Source organism: Choloepus didactylus, chromosome 2, assembly GCF_015220235.1.
Source record: "Choloepus didactylus isolate mChoDid1 chromosome 2, mChoDid1.pri, whole genome shotgun sequence".
NCBI classification, from domain to species: domain Eukaryota; kingdom Metazoa; phylum Chordata; class Mammalia; order Pilosa; family Megalonychidae; genus Choloepus; species Choloepus didactylus.
Genome location: NC_051308.1, coordinates 7,655,613 through 7,669,568, shown reverse-complemented (window position 1 = coordinate 7,669,568; position 13,956 = coordinate 7,655,613). Strand labels below are relative to the sequence as shown.

Below are 13,956 nucleotides of genomic sequence, written 5' to 3'. Positions count from 1 at the left end.
CTATGGTCTCTTTGAAATGTTCTTTTATTGTATGTTTGTTTTCTTTTTAACTTTTTTTTTCATACAGTTGATTTGAAAAAAGAAGGGAAAGTTAAAAAAAAAAAAAAAGAAAAAAGACAAACAAGGAAAAAAAAAAAAAAACAAAAACGATGTAGTGCCCCCTTGAGGAGCCTGTGGAGAATGCAGGGGTATTCACCTACCCCACCTCCATGGTTGCTAACATGACCACAGACATAGGGGACTGGTGGTTTGATGGGTTGAGCCCTCTACCATAAGTTTTACCCTTGGGAAGACGGTTGCTGCAAAGGAGAGGCTAGGCCTCCCTGTATTTGTGCCTAAGAGTCTCCTCCTGAATGCCTCTTTGTTGCTCAGATGTGGCCCTCTCTCTCTGGCTAAGCCAACTTGAAAGGTGAAATCACTGCCCTCCCCCCTACGTGGGATCAGACACCCAGGGAAGTGAATCTCCCTGGCAACGTGGAATATGACTCCCGGGGAGGAATGTAGACCCGGCATCGTGGGATGGAGAACATCTTCTTGACCAAAAGGGGGATGTGAAAGGAAATGAAATAAGCTTCAGTGGCAGAGAGATTCCAAAACGAGCCGAGAGATCACTCTGGTGGGCACTCTTACGCACACTTTAGACAACCTTTTTTAGGTTCTAAAGAATTGGGGTAGCTGGTGGTGGATACCTGAAACTATTAAACTACAACCCAGAACCCATGAATCTCGAAGACAGTTGTATAAAAATGTAGCTTATGAGGGGTGACAGTGGGATTGGGAATGCCATAAGGACCAAACTCCACTTTGTCTAGTTTATGGATCGATGTGTAGAAAAGTAGGGGAAGCAAACAAACAGACAAAGGTACCTAGTGTTCTTTTTTACTTCAATTGCTCTTTTTCACTCTAATTATTATTCTTGTTATTTTTGTGTGTGTGCTAATGAAGGTGTCAGGGATTGATTTAGGTGATGAATGTACAACTATGTAATGGTACTGTAAACAATCGAAAGTACAATTTGTTTTGTATGACTGCGTGGTATGTGAATATATCTCAATAAAATGATGATTAAAAAAAAAAATAAAAAAAATAAAAAAAAAATAAAGTACCGAGGTAAGGACACCTTTGGCTTGCTTATATTGGGGCTGGATGTCTCTATCTTCAACGGATCCATAAAGCCGTTTCTTGGCTGTGGCTTAAAACTCAGGATAATCACGTGCCTCGCCTCAGTTTTTCTTGGGAGGAACGCAGAAGCAGCTTCTCGCTTTCTTTCAAACCAAGCTCTGAGTCACTTAGGTGACCCTTCTAACCTTCATTCATTAAAATGGTTTTCATCAGAAAAACAACACGACAGCCTCCTCTTGATGTGAATCGGTAAAATCTGTTCCCCTGATAATAACAATGTTGATATTTACTTTGCTATTAGTTAGACATCACCACCCGAGGCTTTTCAATTTCCCAATGGGTTTTGGAACTTTAAAAAAAAAAAAATCACCATGGATTAAATATGTCACATGATCCAGAACTATTTCAGGACAGGGACTGAGAGTTTGTGACCCCCTCCATGAAATAGCACTGACCAGAGTCCTACAGCTCCTCAGGAGCTGAGCCAGGTCCCACCTTTCGTCAGTTTGCAGCTCAGGCCTCATTTAGGGACTTGCAGAATTGCAAACTTTTTTTTTCTTTTTTTTTTTTTTTTGTCAGAGGCATCCACTTGTACTACTTGGACTCAAAAACCACTTTCAGCCTAGGAAAAATGGTTTAAGAGTGCTGCATAATTAACATTTCCTACCGAAGCACTTTAAGATGAATGACAGCATTTGCAAGCAATGCATACTACTTTTGAATCCCTGGTTTAAAGGAAAAGTATGTTAACTTTGGTGGGAAAATCAGTAACCGATACAGACAACATGCAGACCTAAAAAGAAAGATGTCCATATACCAGTTGTCTAACTGGTCTTATCACGGATTTGGGATCTGAAATCACAGCTGCCACCCACATCCTCCTCTCCCAGATCTGCTGACCAGTTTTATACTGAGCCACTGACATAGACTGAATCCAAATTTCATATCAGGTGAGGTAGACTGAATTATGTACCCCAGCAAAGGCATGTTCTTAATCTATGTTCCCGTAGGTGGGAACTTGTGTAAATTGGAACTTTTGAACATGTTAGTTTTAGTTACGGTGTGGCCAACTGAGCAGGAGTGTCTTAATCCACATTACTGGAGGGATTATAAAGAGAAGAAGCCAGAAGTCAGACAAACACGAGAAGAACCAGAAACTGGAAGTCAGTGGAAAACCAGAAGAGCAGAAGAAAGGAGAGGATGTTGCCATGTGACAGGAGGCAGATATACAAGCCAAGGAACCTCAAGGATGCCTGCCAGCCAGCCCCAGAGCTACACGCTCCAAGAGAGAGCAAGCCTCGCCAATAACTTGGTTTTGGACTTCACCTAGTCTCAAAACTGTAAGCCAAAAACTTCTTGATATAGTAGATCTGGAAAACTGTAAGACACCAGATCACTAGGCTATCAGGCAGGAGAACTAGGTTTCTGCTACTTCTATTGCCCCTTTAAAAAAAAAAAAGTCGGAAAGAATAAAAAATACCTTTGGGCCCTGGGTGAATGGCCAACCACTGTCAAGGTCAAGGTCAGTCTAGCCCTGGTGGGCGGCTGGACTGTATCTGCAAGCCAGGAGGAATCTGCATTACTAAATAATCTCAGTGCACAGCTGTGGTGTCAGCTACCACATTGTGGCAAATGAGTTAAGTCAGAAAAGCTTCCCTGAGTACAAACACGAATGTCTGAATATTGTACAAAAGACTTTTTCTCAAGTCACTCTGAAAGCCATTCAAGTCGCAGCCTAACTCCCAGAAAGATCTAACGTTATTCCCACGTGACCAGCAAAGGGAACACAGAAGGACACTGAGAGTTCAATGACTTCTCAAGAAGGCAAATGGGCAGAAACAGCACAGAGCCTGGGTTCCAGGTGGACCCCAGAGAAGCAGGACAACAACAAACTGAAAAATACGGTATCTCCGCTAGAGCCAGCAGGGTCGATGGAGACAAACAGAGAAGGTATCTGGAGGGCCATGGGCATGGAAGGGGGCAGCCAAGTAAGAGAAGGTGAAGGACCGAGGCAGCCACCCAGAGTTCTAGAATAAGGGCAGTCCAGGGTGGGCAGACTTGTGGACATGCTATCTTTGAGAAGGCAGAAGGCACTTACGTGGCACTTGTGCACCCAACCATAAAGATCCAGTGCCTAGGAGGCACACTCCCTAGCCAGGCAGCTCAGGGAGGAGCCTGCCTTGCTCACGGGGAGCAGCCGAGCGGTGGAGCTGCTGCGAACAGAAGGCAGCGGGACCGAGCCTGTGTGTCCTCGCCGCCTGCCTTCTGCTCAGTTTCCTTATTTAACGGGAGTTTGGTCAGAATTCAGGAATGAATAAGACATGCATTCTCTCTGCCAAGGATGTTTCAAGGGGCAGGAGAGCTTTTCTGTGCTACTGGGCAGCACTTTCACGTGAAATACGGCATGTTCCGATGTTGCTTTAAGAAGCTTACACAAAATGGCTCATCCTATCTAATACGTCCTGCTCATTCCAGGTACCTATGTCGGTTTCCCATTTTTAACCCAGAAAGAAAGACGCGGCTTATCTTTGCTGTATAGTTAAATCCACTCATCAAGGAAGACATATGTGGGTCAGAGTTTTTCCTTGATTTCTGAATGCAAAAATTCAATATCTATGGTGTAAAAGAGAATTTGATGACTCCCAGTAGGAAACAAATAGGTGAGTTAAGGTGGATCCTATAGAGCAGGAGTCTACAGATTACAGCCTGTGGGTCAAATTCAGCCTGCTGCCTGTTTTTACAAATAAAGTTTTCTTAGAACCTGGCCATGCTCATTCATTATGCAGTACCTGTGGGTACTTTTCACACTACAAAGCAGACATGAGCAGTTGCAAAAGAGATCACCTCATCATCCGCAAAGCCTAAAATATTTACTATCTGACCCTTTACAGGAAAGGCTTACTGACCCCTGATAAAGAAAGGTGAATCCAGATTATAAAACTTTTTTCTGAAATTTTCTAAGTGTAAATTTTTAAAATGACTTGTACATGCTCTTTGTCCAGAGGCTACAAAATGCCATCTTAATTCACACAAGATAACAAGCCTTATGAAGTATGCTTTCAATTCTATCAAAAACAAAACAAAATAAAATAAAGATACCTGTGTATTCACACATCTCAATTCTGGGGCTCATAAGATGACTCTTTAATTAATTTCCCTTAACAGTTTTTACTTTATTTTGTCTTGCTATGTTGTTGGCTACACCAAGATTTAATACGCCTTCCTGCTTAACACTTGTCTTAAATTCCACTTACCCTAATATAAACATTGCTACAGCTTCCCTTTTACTTTTTTTAAAAAACTAACATATCTTTGTCTCATTTTTGGTTTGGTTTTGTTTCTCTCTCTCTTTGGTCTTTCTGTTTTATTTTAGGTAGGTAAACAAACATAGACCTATTTGCCTTTTTGGAAAACGTAACTGTTTTTTTTTAATTTCACACTTTGTCTGCATATGAATGTTACAGTGGTCTATATGTCATTATTTCATATTTATGATTTTTACCTTGCTTTTTAATTTTGCTTTCTGATGGAGGTAAGGATTAATCGGTTTGCTTTTCCTGTGACTTGGGAGATTAAAGTATTAAGTCTGTGGGTAGTTTCTTTATATCATTTAACATTCATTCTAAATATATTTTATCTACTTAAAGAGATCTCTAAAACCGAAAATTTTCAGCTCATTTTTCTGTTAGAGAACATATACTTTATTATTTATGACTTTCCTTACCCATCAGTCTCACCCCTCCACCCACACTTTTTTCCATCCCTAGGTATCCATCTGAGATCATATCTCCTGCAACATTCTCTTATAACCTACTTTTGTTCATATAATAACTACATAAATCAGTTTAAAACTTACGTATTTATAATAAATACACCTTTAGTGGTCAATGCTTTTATCTAATGCCATAATTCTAGTTGGTTTCCATGTTTATTGCCCAATTTCTCAATCACAGCATTTCTATTCGAGTTACTTCTGACTTTATTCCTGGCAATTTGCAGTATATCACTGAACAGTTTCTGCAGGAAAGGTGTTTAAGTGTTACGTATTCTCAGAATTTACTATAATGTGGATTATTTTTATTTCCTATATAAATGGTTGAACACTGAAGCAATGAAATGATTATCTTTGCCCCTTTATTTGAAGAGAAACCACCCTTTGTTAACAAATTCTTGACCGAGATTTGACATATCATTATTAGCTGCCAATTTCCAGATAAAATCTGTACTATAAATAGAAGACTGAGGACAATAAAGTTGAATTCTGAAAAGGGGAAAAAACCCACACTTAGGTTTAACAGTCCAGGCTGGGTCTAACTTTGCTTAGCACAGCTCTGCCCAGCTGTCCAAGCTCAGAATGTCCCCAGCTGAGTTCCCTCTCCCTTCTGACTCTCTGAGAAATTCATTTTCTTTCTAGTTGTAATCGTTTTTGGTTACTGTACCTAGAAAAATAAAAAAAATAGAGCCGCCTCGGGTTCCCAGCATCAGACCAACTACCTAGCTGAGAGCAAGTTTATATGCTCAGAAGACAATGAAGAATTCTGGTGCACCCCTTCCAGATCCTTGATGATATTGTTGATGCTCTTAGATCAGCTTCTGGATTGCCCTATAGAGTCGAGTCCTCTGCTGGCTCTAGCTTCTGGGATCAGGCTGTCTTCTTTAGGGACATAAGCCTTGGGTCTCCAAACCCTCACAAATCCCTATTGTGGATGGGATGGGGGTCAGGCTTCATGGTGACTTTTTGTTGTCTGCCCTTCATTGCTTATTTAACTAACGGAACTAGCTGTGGTACCGGAAGCCTTTTTATTAGACATCACCATCAATGACATATTATCGCTATAGAATAATTTTATCTTAGGAAACATTTTTGTAGGAACCCACAAGACAAAGACTGTTTGTTAATGCTACTTCGACTTTTGTTGAAACCTGCCGTATTTCCCTGCCATGCCTTCCCTAGCACTGCTGAGCAAAGGGACGAGAAGCAAGCCAAGAATACGAAAAAATCATTTACAATTTTTACTCTTGCCCCATTGGAGATGGGATTTTTAATTATTTGGCCTCTAAAAAATTACATTTCTACAAGAAAGGGTCTCTAATGGGAAAACCAACATTATGAAGGCATATTCAGATTAGAAAAGTTAAAGTGGTTCGACATTGCTGGAGAAATGTTCTCTAAGAACTACTGCCAAAATTACAGATCCAATATGACTAGCACTCTTTCCTATTTCCAGATAGCGCCCATGGTGCAATGCTCAGCTCGTGATGCCCTGAAAATCCAGAGGGAAGTCACCCAGCCAGCCACCTGGGAGGAGGAGAGCCTTTTGGTTCAGATGTGAGTGATATTTTCCAGTATCACTGCATTCAGGTGTGTACCCCAAAGACAGTGTTGAATAGTTACTTTTAAACATGACCAACATCTACTTTTCTATTGTACTCATTTTAATTTGAACTTATAAGCTTATATAATGGCAGAATTTTTTTATGAAAGAATAAAACACTCGAATTCTCAGTGTTTCTCATGTTTTAAATTAGTGTTGTAAATAAATATTAGTTTTACTGTTTTCTTTCTCATTTTATGATGGCAGATTTAAAAACATGCATTTTATTTATTAAAAAAAGCTGGAGCCAAAACAACTTACATATGAGTACTATCTATATATGGCACAAAACTATACTTCACATTGTCAATAAAGCTAATTACTACACAGATGCAAATATTAGCTATTAATAGCTGGTATTCCAGTACTTGTGATATTTTCTTCCAAAATTTCAAATTATTTGACAGTTACAACCACTGAAAATTTCATAATAGTTCTATGAAATAAATTCTTTAAGCCTAAAGCAAAAACCAAACCAAACCACAACAAAACACATTTAAGTAGCTTAGCTAAGTTTGTAAACTAAGCTAAAGAATCAAAATGTTGTGTCCAGATTTTTAACATCATGCCCCACAATTTGACAAATGGAGTTCTTCTGCCTTTAGATCAATTCCAGGAGCAAATGTACATGTCATATTCCATATATTTCTGGTATTTAAATATAGAGTAGTTCCGTTCTTTCTTTCTTTCTTTCTCCTACCATCAGTGCCAAAGTTTCCTTATTAGGCAGTGTGCGGCAGTGGAGAAAACCAGCTTTAGAATCAAGAGAGCTGAGTTTGAGTCCTGGTCTACCACTGAACATGTTAGTTAACTTCCTTGAATCTTAGCTTCCTCATCCCAAAACAAGTCTGGTTCTCTCTATCCAACAGAGTGAATAATGTGTCTAAAACCCCCATAGAAGCCAAGTGCTCGCTAACTATTAGCTAGCTATTAGGACCCTGCTTGGCACCTCTTGTTTACAAATCCATTTCATTTTGTGGTTCTTACTTATATTCCCACTCTTTCTGATGCATCAGGATATACAGATTCAGAATAGTGAGGCTGTTTTTCTAAAGCCCACTCGTCAAGAGTAGAAAGCTCCAGGACTCCTGGTGCAATTGTCTTCCCACTCTGGTTGTCCCAGAAATAGCAAATCAAGAGACAAACATCTACTCTCTTTTTCCAAATTAGTACAGCAAGGGATGAAATCCTTTTAGTTGATCCTCTTGTATCCTTTCTTATATATCTCATTCTCCAAATGCACACTAAGAATAGTGCTTTTTGATGTAGCCTTGGCCGTTGGGACAACAGAAGTCAACCCAAAGTCAACCCAAAGTCAACCCACCATCCAGATAGAGACATACAACCAACAGCTGTTGCCCTGTTATACTCTTCTCCAGAATACACCAATCCATGGTTTTACTGACCAGGACAGGTAGATGGGAGCATGGGATTTGACTTAGGGAAATAAAGAGGACCCATTTCCCTGCCTGAGTTTGTCCCAGAAAAATTATAAATTTCTGAAGAACTTTTTTGAGCATTTGAATATTATCATTTGCAATATTGTGCTTCACTTAAAAACAGAGCCCTCACTCGTGAGCAGCACATTAACTGCCTGGCACTTGCTGAGACCCCACTGGTGGAGCTTTGGGAAGAGGGGCTGCTGGTTCCTTTCATGACATTTTTATGAACCATCACTCACACTTCTTTCCGATTGCTGTTCGTGGATCAGGGGTGGCTCCCCAGCACTTATGCTGAATGCTACGGGGCAAGGAGAGACAGCCTATATGTTATGATTTGTCCCCTTTGGGAAGGTCATGTTTACCGAGGCTGGGATTTTTAATTCCAATATTAGGCTGAAAATTATGCTTGGGCATCTGGTTCCCAAAAAAATTAGTTTTGGGGAGAAAAAATCATAAGATTATAAAACATTAAATTACATGTTAACATCCTGTACCCTAATTAGGCAAGGTTATGGCCGGGGCGCTCCACCTTAGGTGAGCACAGATACCACCTGCAAGTCCCTTTAATTGTGGTTTGAGTTACATTTTTTTGCTGGGTTTCAGCAATGTGATAATCAAGTGTGTTACACCTGCTCTGTCTCAGAATGTGTACCTTCCTGATAGGGTTCCTCAACAGACTTAGGTCTCTAAATAATCAAAATTGCATATGCCTGTCTTATATACATTTTTATCTGAGTCTTGACCACCAACCAATCTCTAAAACCCAACACTGACTCAATAATAGAAATGAAGTAATGAGAACTAAAATGAGACAGCTATTATTTTCAATAAATAGGTTGTCAGTTCTCATCAAACTTCGGAAAAATACAAATCCATACACACAGTAAACAAAAGCCAGGTCTCTTCGGTGGTGGTGAGAAGTGACAGATGGATCAGGAAAAGGGGTAGAGACAGTCAAAGTCCAGGCAAAGTGAGGAGATCTCAGGGACAAAGTGACCATGACAGAATGAATGCAAAAACTTCTTTTTTAAAGCCTTGGGCACAGGAAATTATTTTTAAATCTTACCTGGGAATACTGGTTTGACAATCGGTCTTTGAGCTGTGGTAACTTGTCTATGAAACCACAATGTTTCCCCATACCTGAGACCCAGAATCTCCAAGCTAGTGTGGCCCGGGCCAGGTACTCCTCTGGGGAGCCTTTGTCTTGTGATGGAATGAACCGTGAGGGTACTGGATTCTCCCAATCTCCAAAGCCAGCTGACAAAGGCCGGAAAGGTAGGAAGCAGGCAGGACCCCACGAGTTTTGCAACATATGTGGTTTCTACACAATTAGCGACGAAACCCCTGGCCAGTGCCAACACCACGCTAGAACTTTCTAAGCAATTGCACATCTGAGAGCTTCCTCATCGGACATCTGTTTTCTGAAAACACAGGAGAAGTTAGGTGGTGGCAGAGATGTGGAGAGTGCAAAGGAAGGCACATGACTGAGGAGGAGGGACACGCTGGAAGCCGAACAAAGCAGGAAGAATGAAGAGGCGACAACAAAAAAATGAAAAGGGGAAAAGATAGAATTGGGGGGGGGGGGGGCATTATAAACACACCTTCACTCTTTTCTCCCATATTAGTGACAAATACAGTTTTTTGTTTCCCCGATCTTCATTCTATTGTCAAGAACAGCAAGAGACTGATCTATAAAATGAATAATCCAATCTTTATACTCATTAACTGGAAGCTAGTATTTGAGATGGTGAAAATACCGGAGTCTCTACTTGGGTGAAGTGTTCCTAAGGCAGAGATTTTCCATGACCCCAACTCCCCCACGCTCCCTCTTCCCAAACAGGGAGTGACACAAAAATGTGCTCATAGCTGAGGCTATAGAGGAAATTGCAAAATGACTCAGAACAATTTTTCAGAACTTATTTTTAAAAAAGTAAAAGCAGCTACAGTGTGAGGCTGGGACATTATTAAAAGGTGAGAATCTGCAATGAGAAATGAAAGGTGTAAAAAAATACATCTTTTTTTATTCTGAAAAATCAAAGTTTTTCATTTGAATGCAAGCTTTAAGCATACAAGAACATTTAAAGAACACATCAATGTCACTATTTCAGACCTCTTAACAATGGCTAATACCTGGGAATGCCTTTGTGAAGGAGAATTTAATGAAGGAATGAATGGGTAGTGGCATACTGCCTTCCCCCATGCCCAATTCTTAGTAACTGTTAGAGAGAATAGTGCTAAGATTCATGGCACCCAAATAGTGGTTAGACAAAATTAGACTATAATTGTGGCTCTTAGTTCTTCAAAAGGAAAGGAAAGGAACAAGTAGCTATAAAGACCTTCTTTAACTTGCTGATGTGAAAAGGGCATCGGTGAAGTCTACTCTCCAAATCCTTGGAAAAGAAATGCAGGAGGAGCCAGTTCTTAGTCATCCCCATAAACCACCCCCTCCTTGTCCAGTGGACAACTGCTTCTTTAACCAAAGATAATTCTATAAAATTTTGGTTTGGGATCAAAATTAGAATTCATGTTAAAAAGAAAGAAAACAAAAATAAACGAGGCTTTTTTTTTCCAGTAAGTAAAACATTTTTATACACTAGAACTCTAGGTGCATGAGGTTGCAATTGCTGTTCAACCATCTAGGGATGTCTACCCACCACTGTCAACATTATCTATTCCAGTCTTAACCTACTTATTTGCTATATAGTGGCTGTTATTTATTTAATGCTCCCCAATGTCTCTTAGCAGATTGACAGACAGACAGATGATAGATAGATAAAGTGTTAATAACTGGTCCCACCCACCCACCCAATTAGATGCAAAGATAAAAACAAAGTTCCAAAGGCCACTTGACTGGAACACAGTGCTCTTCTCATTGGAAGCACATGAGAACTGATTCTGTGGCATTAACAACACAAAGTCCAGATAGGATGTTCACTCAAAGTCACAATTATTAACTGAGAGTTCATAGATTCCTAAAGGGGAAATCCATGACTTTATGAGTTCATCAACTCACTGAAATGCTATGCAACTTTTTATGTACGTATATGACCAATTTTCTGAGGGTCCATAGTTTTTGTCAGATTCTCAAATGGTCTGCTCTAAATACCAAGGTAAGAGAGGAAAAGGAATAAATTATCTAACCATCCTGCCCTTTGCATACCATTGCCTTGAAAACCAACCTAAATCTCAGAGGTTTTAACTTCAAAGAATTGCATGAAAGACAATAAATGATGAATGCTAAGTCTACTTGTGTTCTTCTAAAATTTATTTTCCTTTCCAGCAGCTCTTCATATTCTTGGGGACATAGGGAGCTATGTTGAGCAAAAGGCTGCTTTAGATCAGCTATTTAAGCTAAAAAGACAAAGAAGAGGAGTCAGAGACGCACAGACTTTCAGGTCCAGGAGGGTCCTCAAGGCCGTCAACCCACTCCTCAGGTTCAAGTCAAGTTTGATGACTTGTCCAAGGGCAAAGGGTTCATCTGCGTAAGACTTAGGGCAAACACCTGGGTGTCCTTACTCTAAGTCCACCCTGTGCCCAGACTGCTTTCCCTAAGAATATGCAAGAACCTTGTTGGTGTTTACACCAAGGTTAGAGTTTAGCCCAAGAAATTCAAACTCCTCCTTTCTTCTCCCCACAAAAGTGAAATGGTACTGAGGTCTCCATAACTCTCTCTCTCTCCAATCTTGGAAACCTGAAAAGAAAATAAAGAGGCAGACGAGGAAGGTGAAAGGCACAGAGGATGGAGAAACATAGGGTTTGCTCCTCAACCCACTCAGAACACAGGGAACCGAATCAGCCAATCTGGAGCTGAATGTTAGTTATCCCAGTGCTTCCAAATTCAAGTTTAGATCTCAAGCCACTGGCTGGAGATCCCTTTCGACCATCCAAGGCCTCTGTAGCTGGCTGGCTACTCTCTGAGCTGTTTGTTCGTCCCAGAAAGCACAGACATAGCCCATCTCGGTCTCCATCTCAGATAGGATGGCAGCAAAATTATGGCCCCTGTTGTTTCAAAGGAGAGAAAATGTAAGGAGAGGCCTACACAAGAAGCAAATGCGGCAAATAACTCATTAGGTTGAGACTAGCCATGTCCATAAAGCCTCTTTTGCTCAGTCAGGGTCAAGCCTTTGTGAGGCCTGAATTCTGGGACTCTCCAAGTCACTTTCCTGTTAGTCATCTTCCAGCGCAAAAGGAAGCAAGTAATTATCCCTTCAGCACCAGGGCTTGGCTTGACAGCAAGTTCATGTCAGAGCCAAGGCTGTGCCTGACAAGCCCGGAGCCTCCAGCCCACCCCGGTGCAGTGATTCACCCCGCAGCTCACTCCCAGTACTGCCTCTTCTTGATTTTCCTCTATTTTTCTTCTTAATTTTGCGATTCTGAAGAGGACTCTAAATAATCCCTAATTTTTTTTTTTTTTTAAACAGAAAATCAGGATGAAAAGGGAAAGTCAGAAAAGAATGAGAAAGCAGGGACAGGGGAAGGCAAGAAGGAAGGTGTGTTGTGGGGCAAAAAAACAGAAGGAGGAGAAAAAGAGGCAGGGGGAACTGGATGTGTTGACCAAAAAACACCATCATTTCCCAAGGATAAAAGAGGAAGAGGAGGAAAGGGAATGAAATGTCCCGTGATCATTCCAGCTCCGCTTGACGGGTTAGAAGACTGAAGAACCTGAGGGCCACAGCCAGCCCCAGATCTTGAACTGCTGACATGGCACAGCTGGCTTCCATACGGTTTTCTCGGCCTCCACAGCCTATTTGCTTTTCACAATACCCTGCTGTCTGAACTTACATATATTCTATATTTAATAGAAAAAGAGTAAGCCTCACCCCACAGTTACATGCAAACTCACAGGCCCCTATGGGAACTTCCACCCCATCCACAACCAAAGACTCCGTCCTCAAGCAATCCACCCCCCCCCCCCCCCCCACTTCACTTTAAAAGCCTCCCTGGCACGGCCACCACCAGCTAAGTGCTCATCGGGAAACATCCTGTTGTTAGCAATTTCTCTTCTCTAGGCTCCAGCCATCCACAGCTCAGCCAGTGGCAGCAGCCCCCTGCCCCCTTTGCAGTTTGCGTCTGTCCAGGGACACACCTGGGCCTAACGAACCTCTTTAGACCCTGCCCCACACAGAGAAGGAATCAGCCACTTTGACCAGGTGGGGTGAGCCGAGGGGAAGAGGGAAACGGAGATCACCACCAGCCAAGATTTCTTCCACCATGTTCTTGTCAACTACCTTTGTCCTTCCCCAGAACAAGTTCTCGGTTCCCAGCCTGTCTTCCCTGTACTTCTTTGCTCAGTGAGCTCACTTTTGAGTTCTGTCAACACTGCTCCACAGCTTGAGCTCATTGTTTCTACGTCCTCCTGTTCTGGGTTTTGGTTTTCTTTCTTTCTTCCGTTTTTATCAATTTTGACACTTTGATGACATCTCTAACCCTGCTGCACAGTGTGGGAAAATGATCCTTAGCAACAAAGAGGACAGGGCTATTGTGTGCTTGATGCTGCAGGATGTCTCCTGGGTACCAGTCCTCTTTCTGCCATACCCAGCAAAAGGGCTGGCATCTGTCTGACCCGTCAGCCCTAATGACCGAGGAGACACCAAAAAGAGCAGGACACTGATGCCCTGGAAAAGGGAAAATTAAAAAAAGAAAAAAAAAAAATCCAACTAACCACAGGGATCAAACTCCAATGAAAACTAAAAGCAGCAGTTTCAAACAAGTCTACACACTTGCCAGCAACTCCCTGCCAAAAGGAAGAAATCTGTTCAAATGGCCTAACGGTGCATTTAAGCTGGTTGCAATTCTGACCCTTGCCAATTCCGTGTCCTTGCCGCCCATCTCCACCCTAAAGTGACGCCGCTTCTCTTCCTAAAGGAAAAAGGCCTGCAAGAAATCCCTGCACTGGCAGAGTCCCTTCAGGCTTTGCCAAGCATCTCAACATTCACGGCCCACAACGACTAAAGATAAAGGCTAATGTGACATATACTATTTTTATTTAGTCATTGTCAACAACCCTTTGGGAAAGC

The 13,956-nt window shown here is 41.5% G+C and overlaps 1 protein-coding gene across 10 annotated transcripts in view; it reads right to left on the bottom strand.

Moving 5' to 3' along the window:
- Positions 1-13,956, bottom strand: part of TIAM2 (TIAM Rac1 associated GEF 2) — a 337,029-nt gene that overhangs the window by 24,333 nt on the left and 298,740 nt on the right. The window contains exon 1 of one of the 10 annotated variants that reach the window (XM_037820087.1): positions 9,006-9,028. The exons of the other annotated variants lie outside the window; for them this stretch is intronic. The gene's annotated coding sequence lies outside the window, so the exon portion shown is untranslated. Of the gene's footprint in view, positions 1-9,005; positions 9,029-13,956 lie in introns of those variants that run through there. 10 annotated transcript variants of the gene reach the window in all.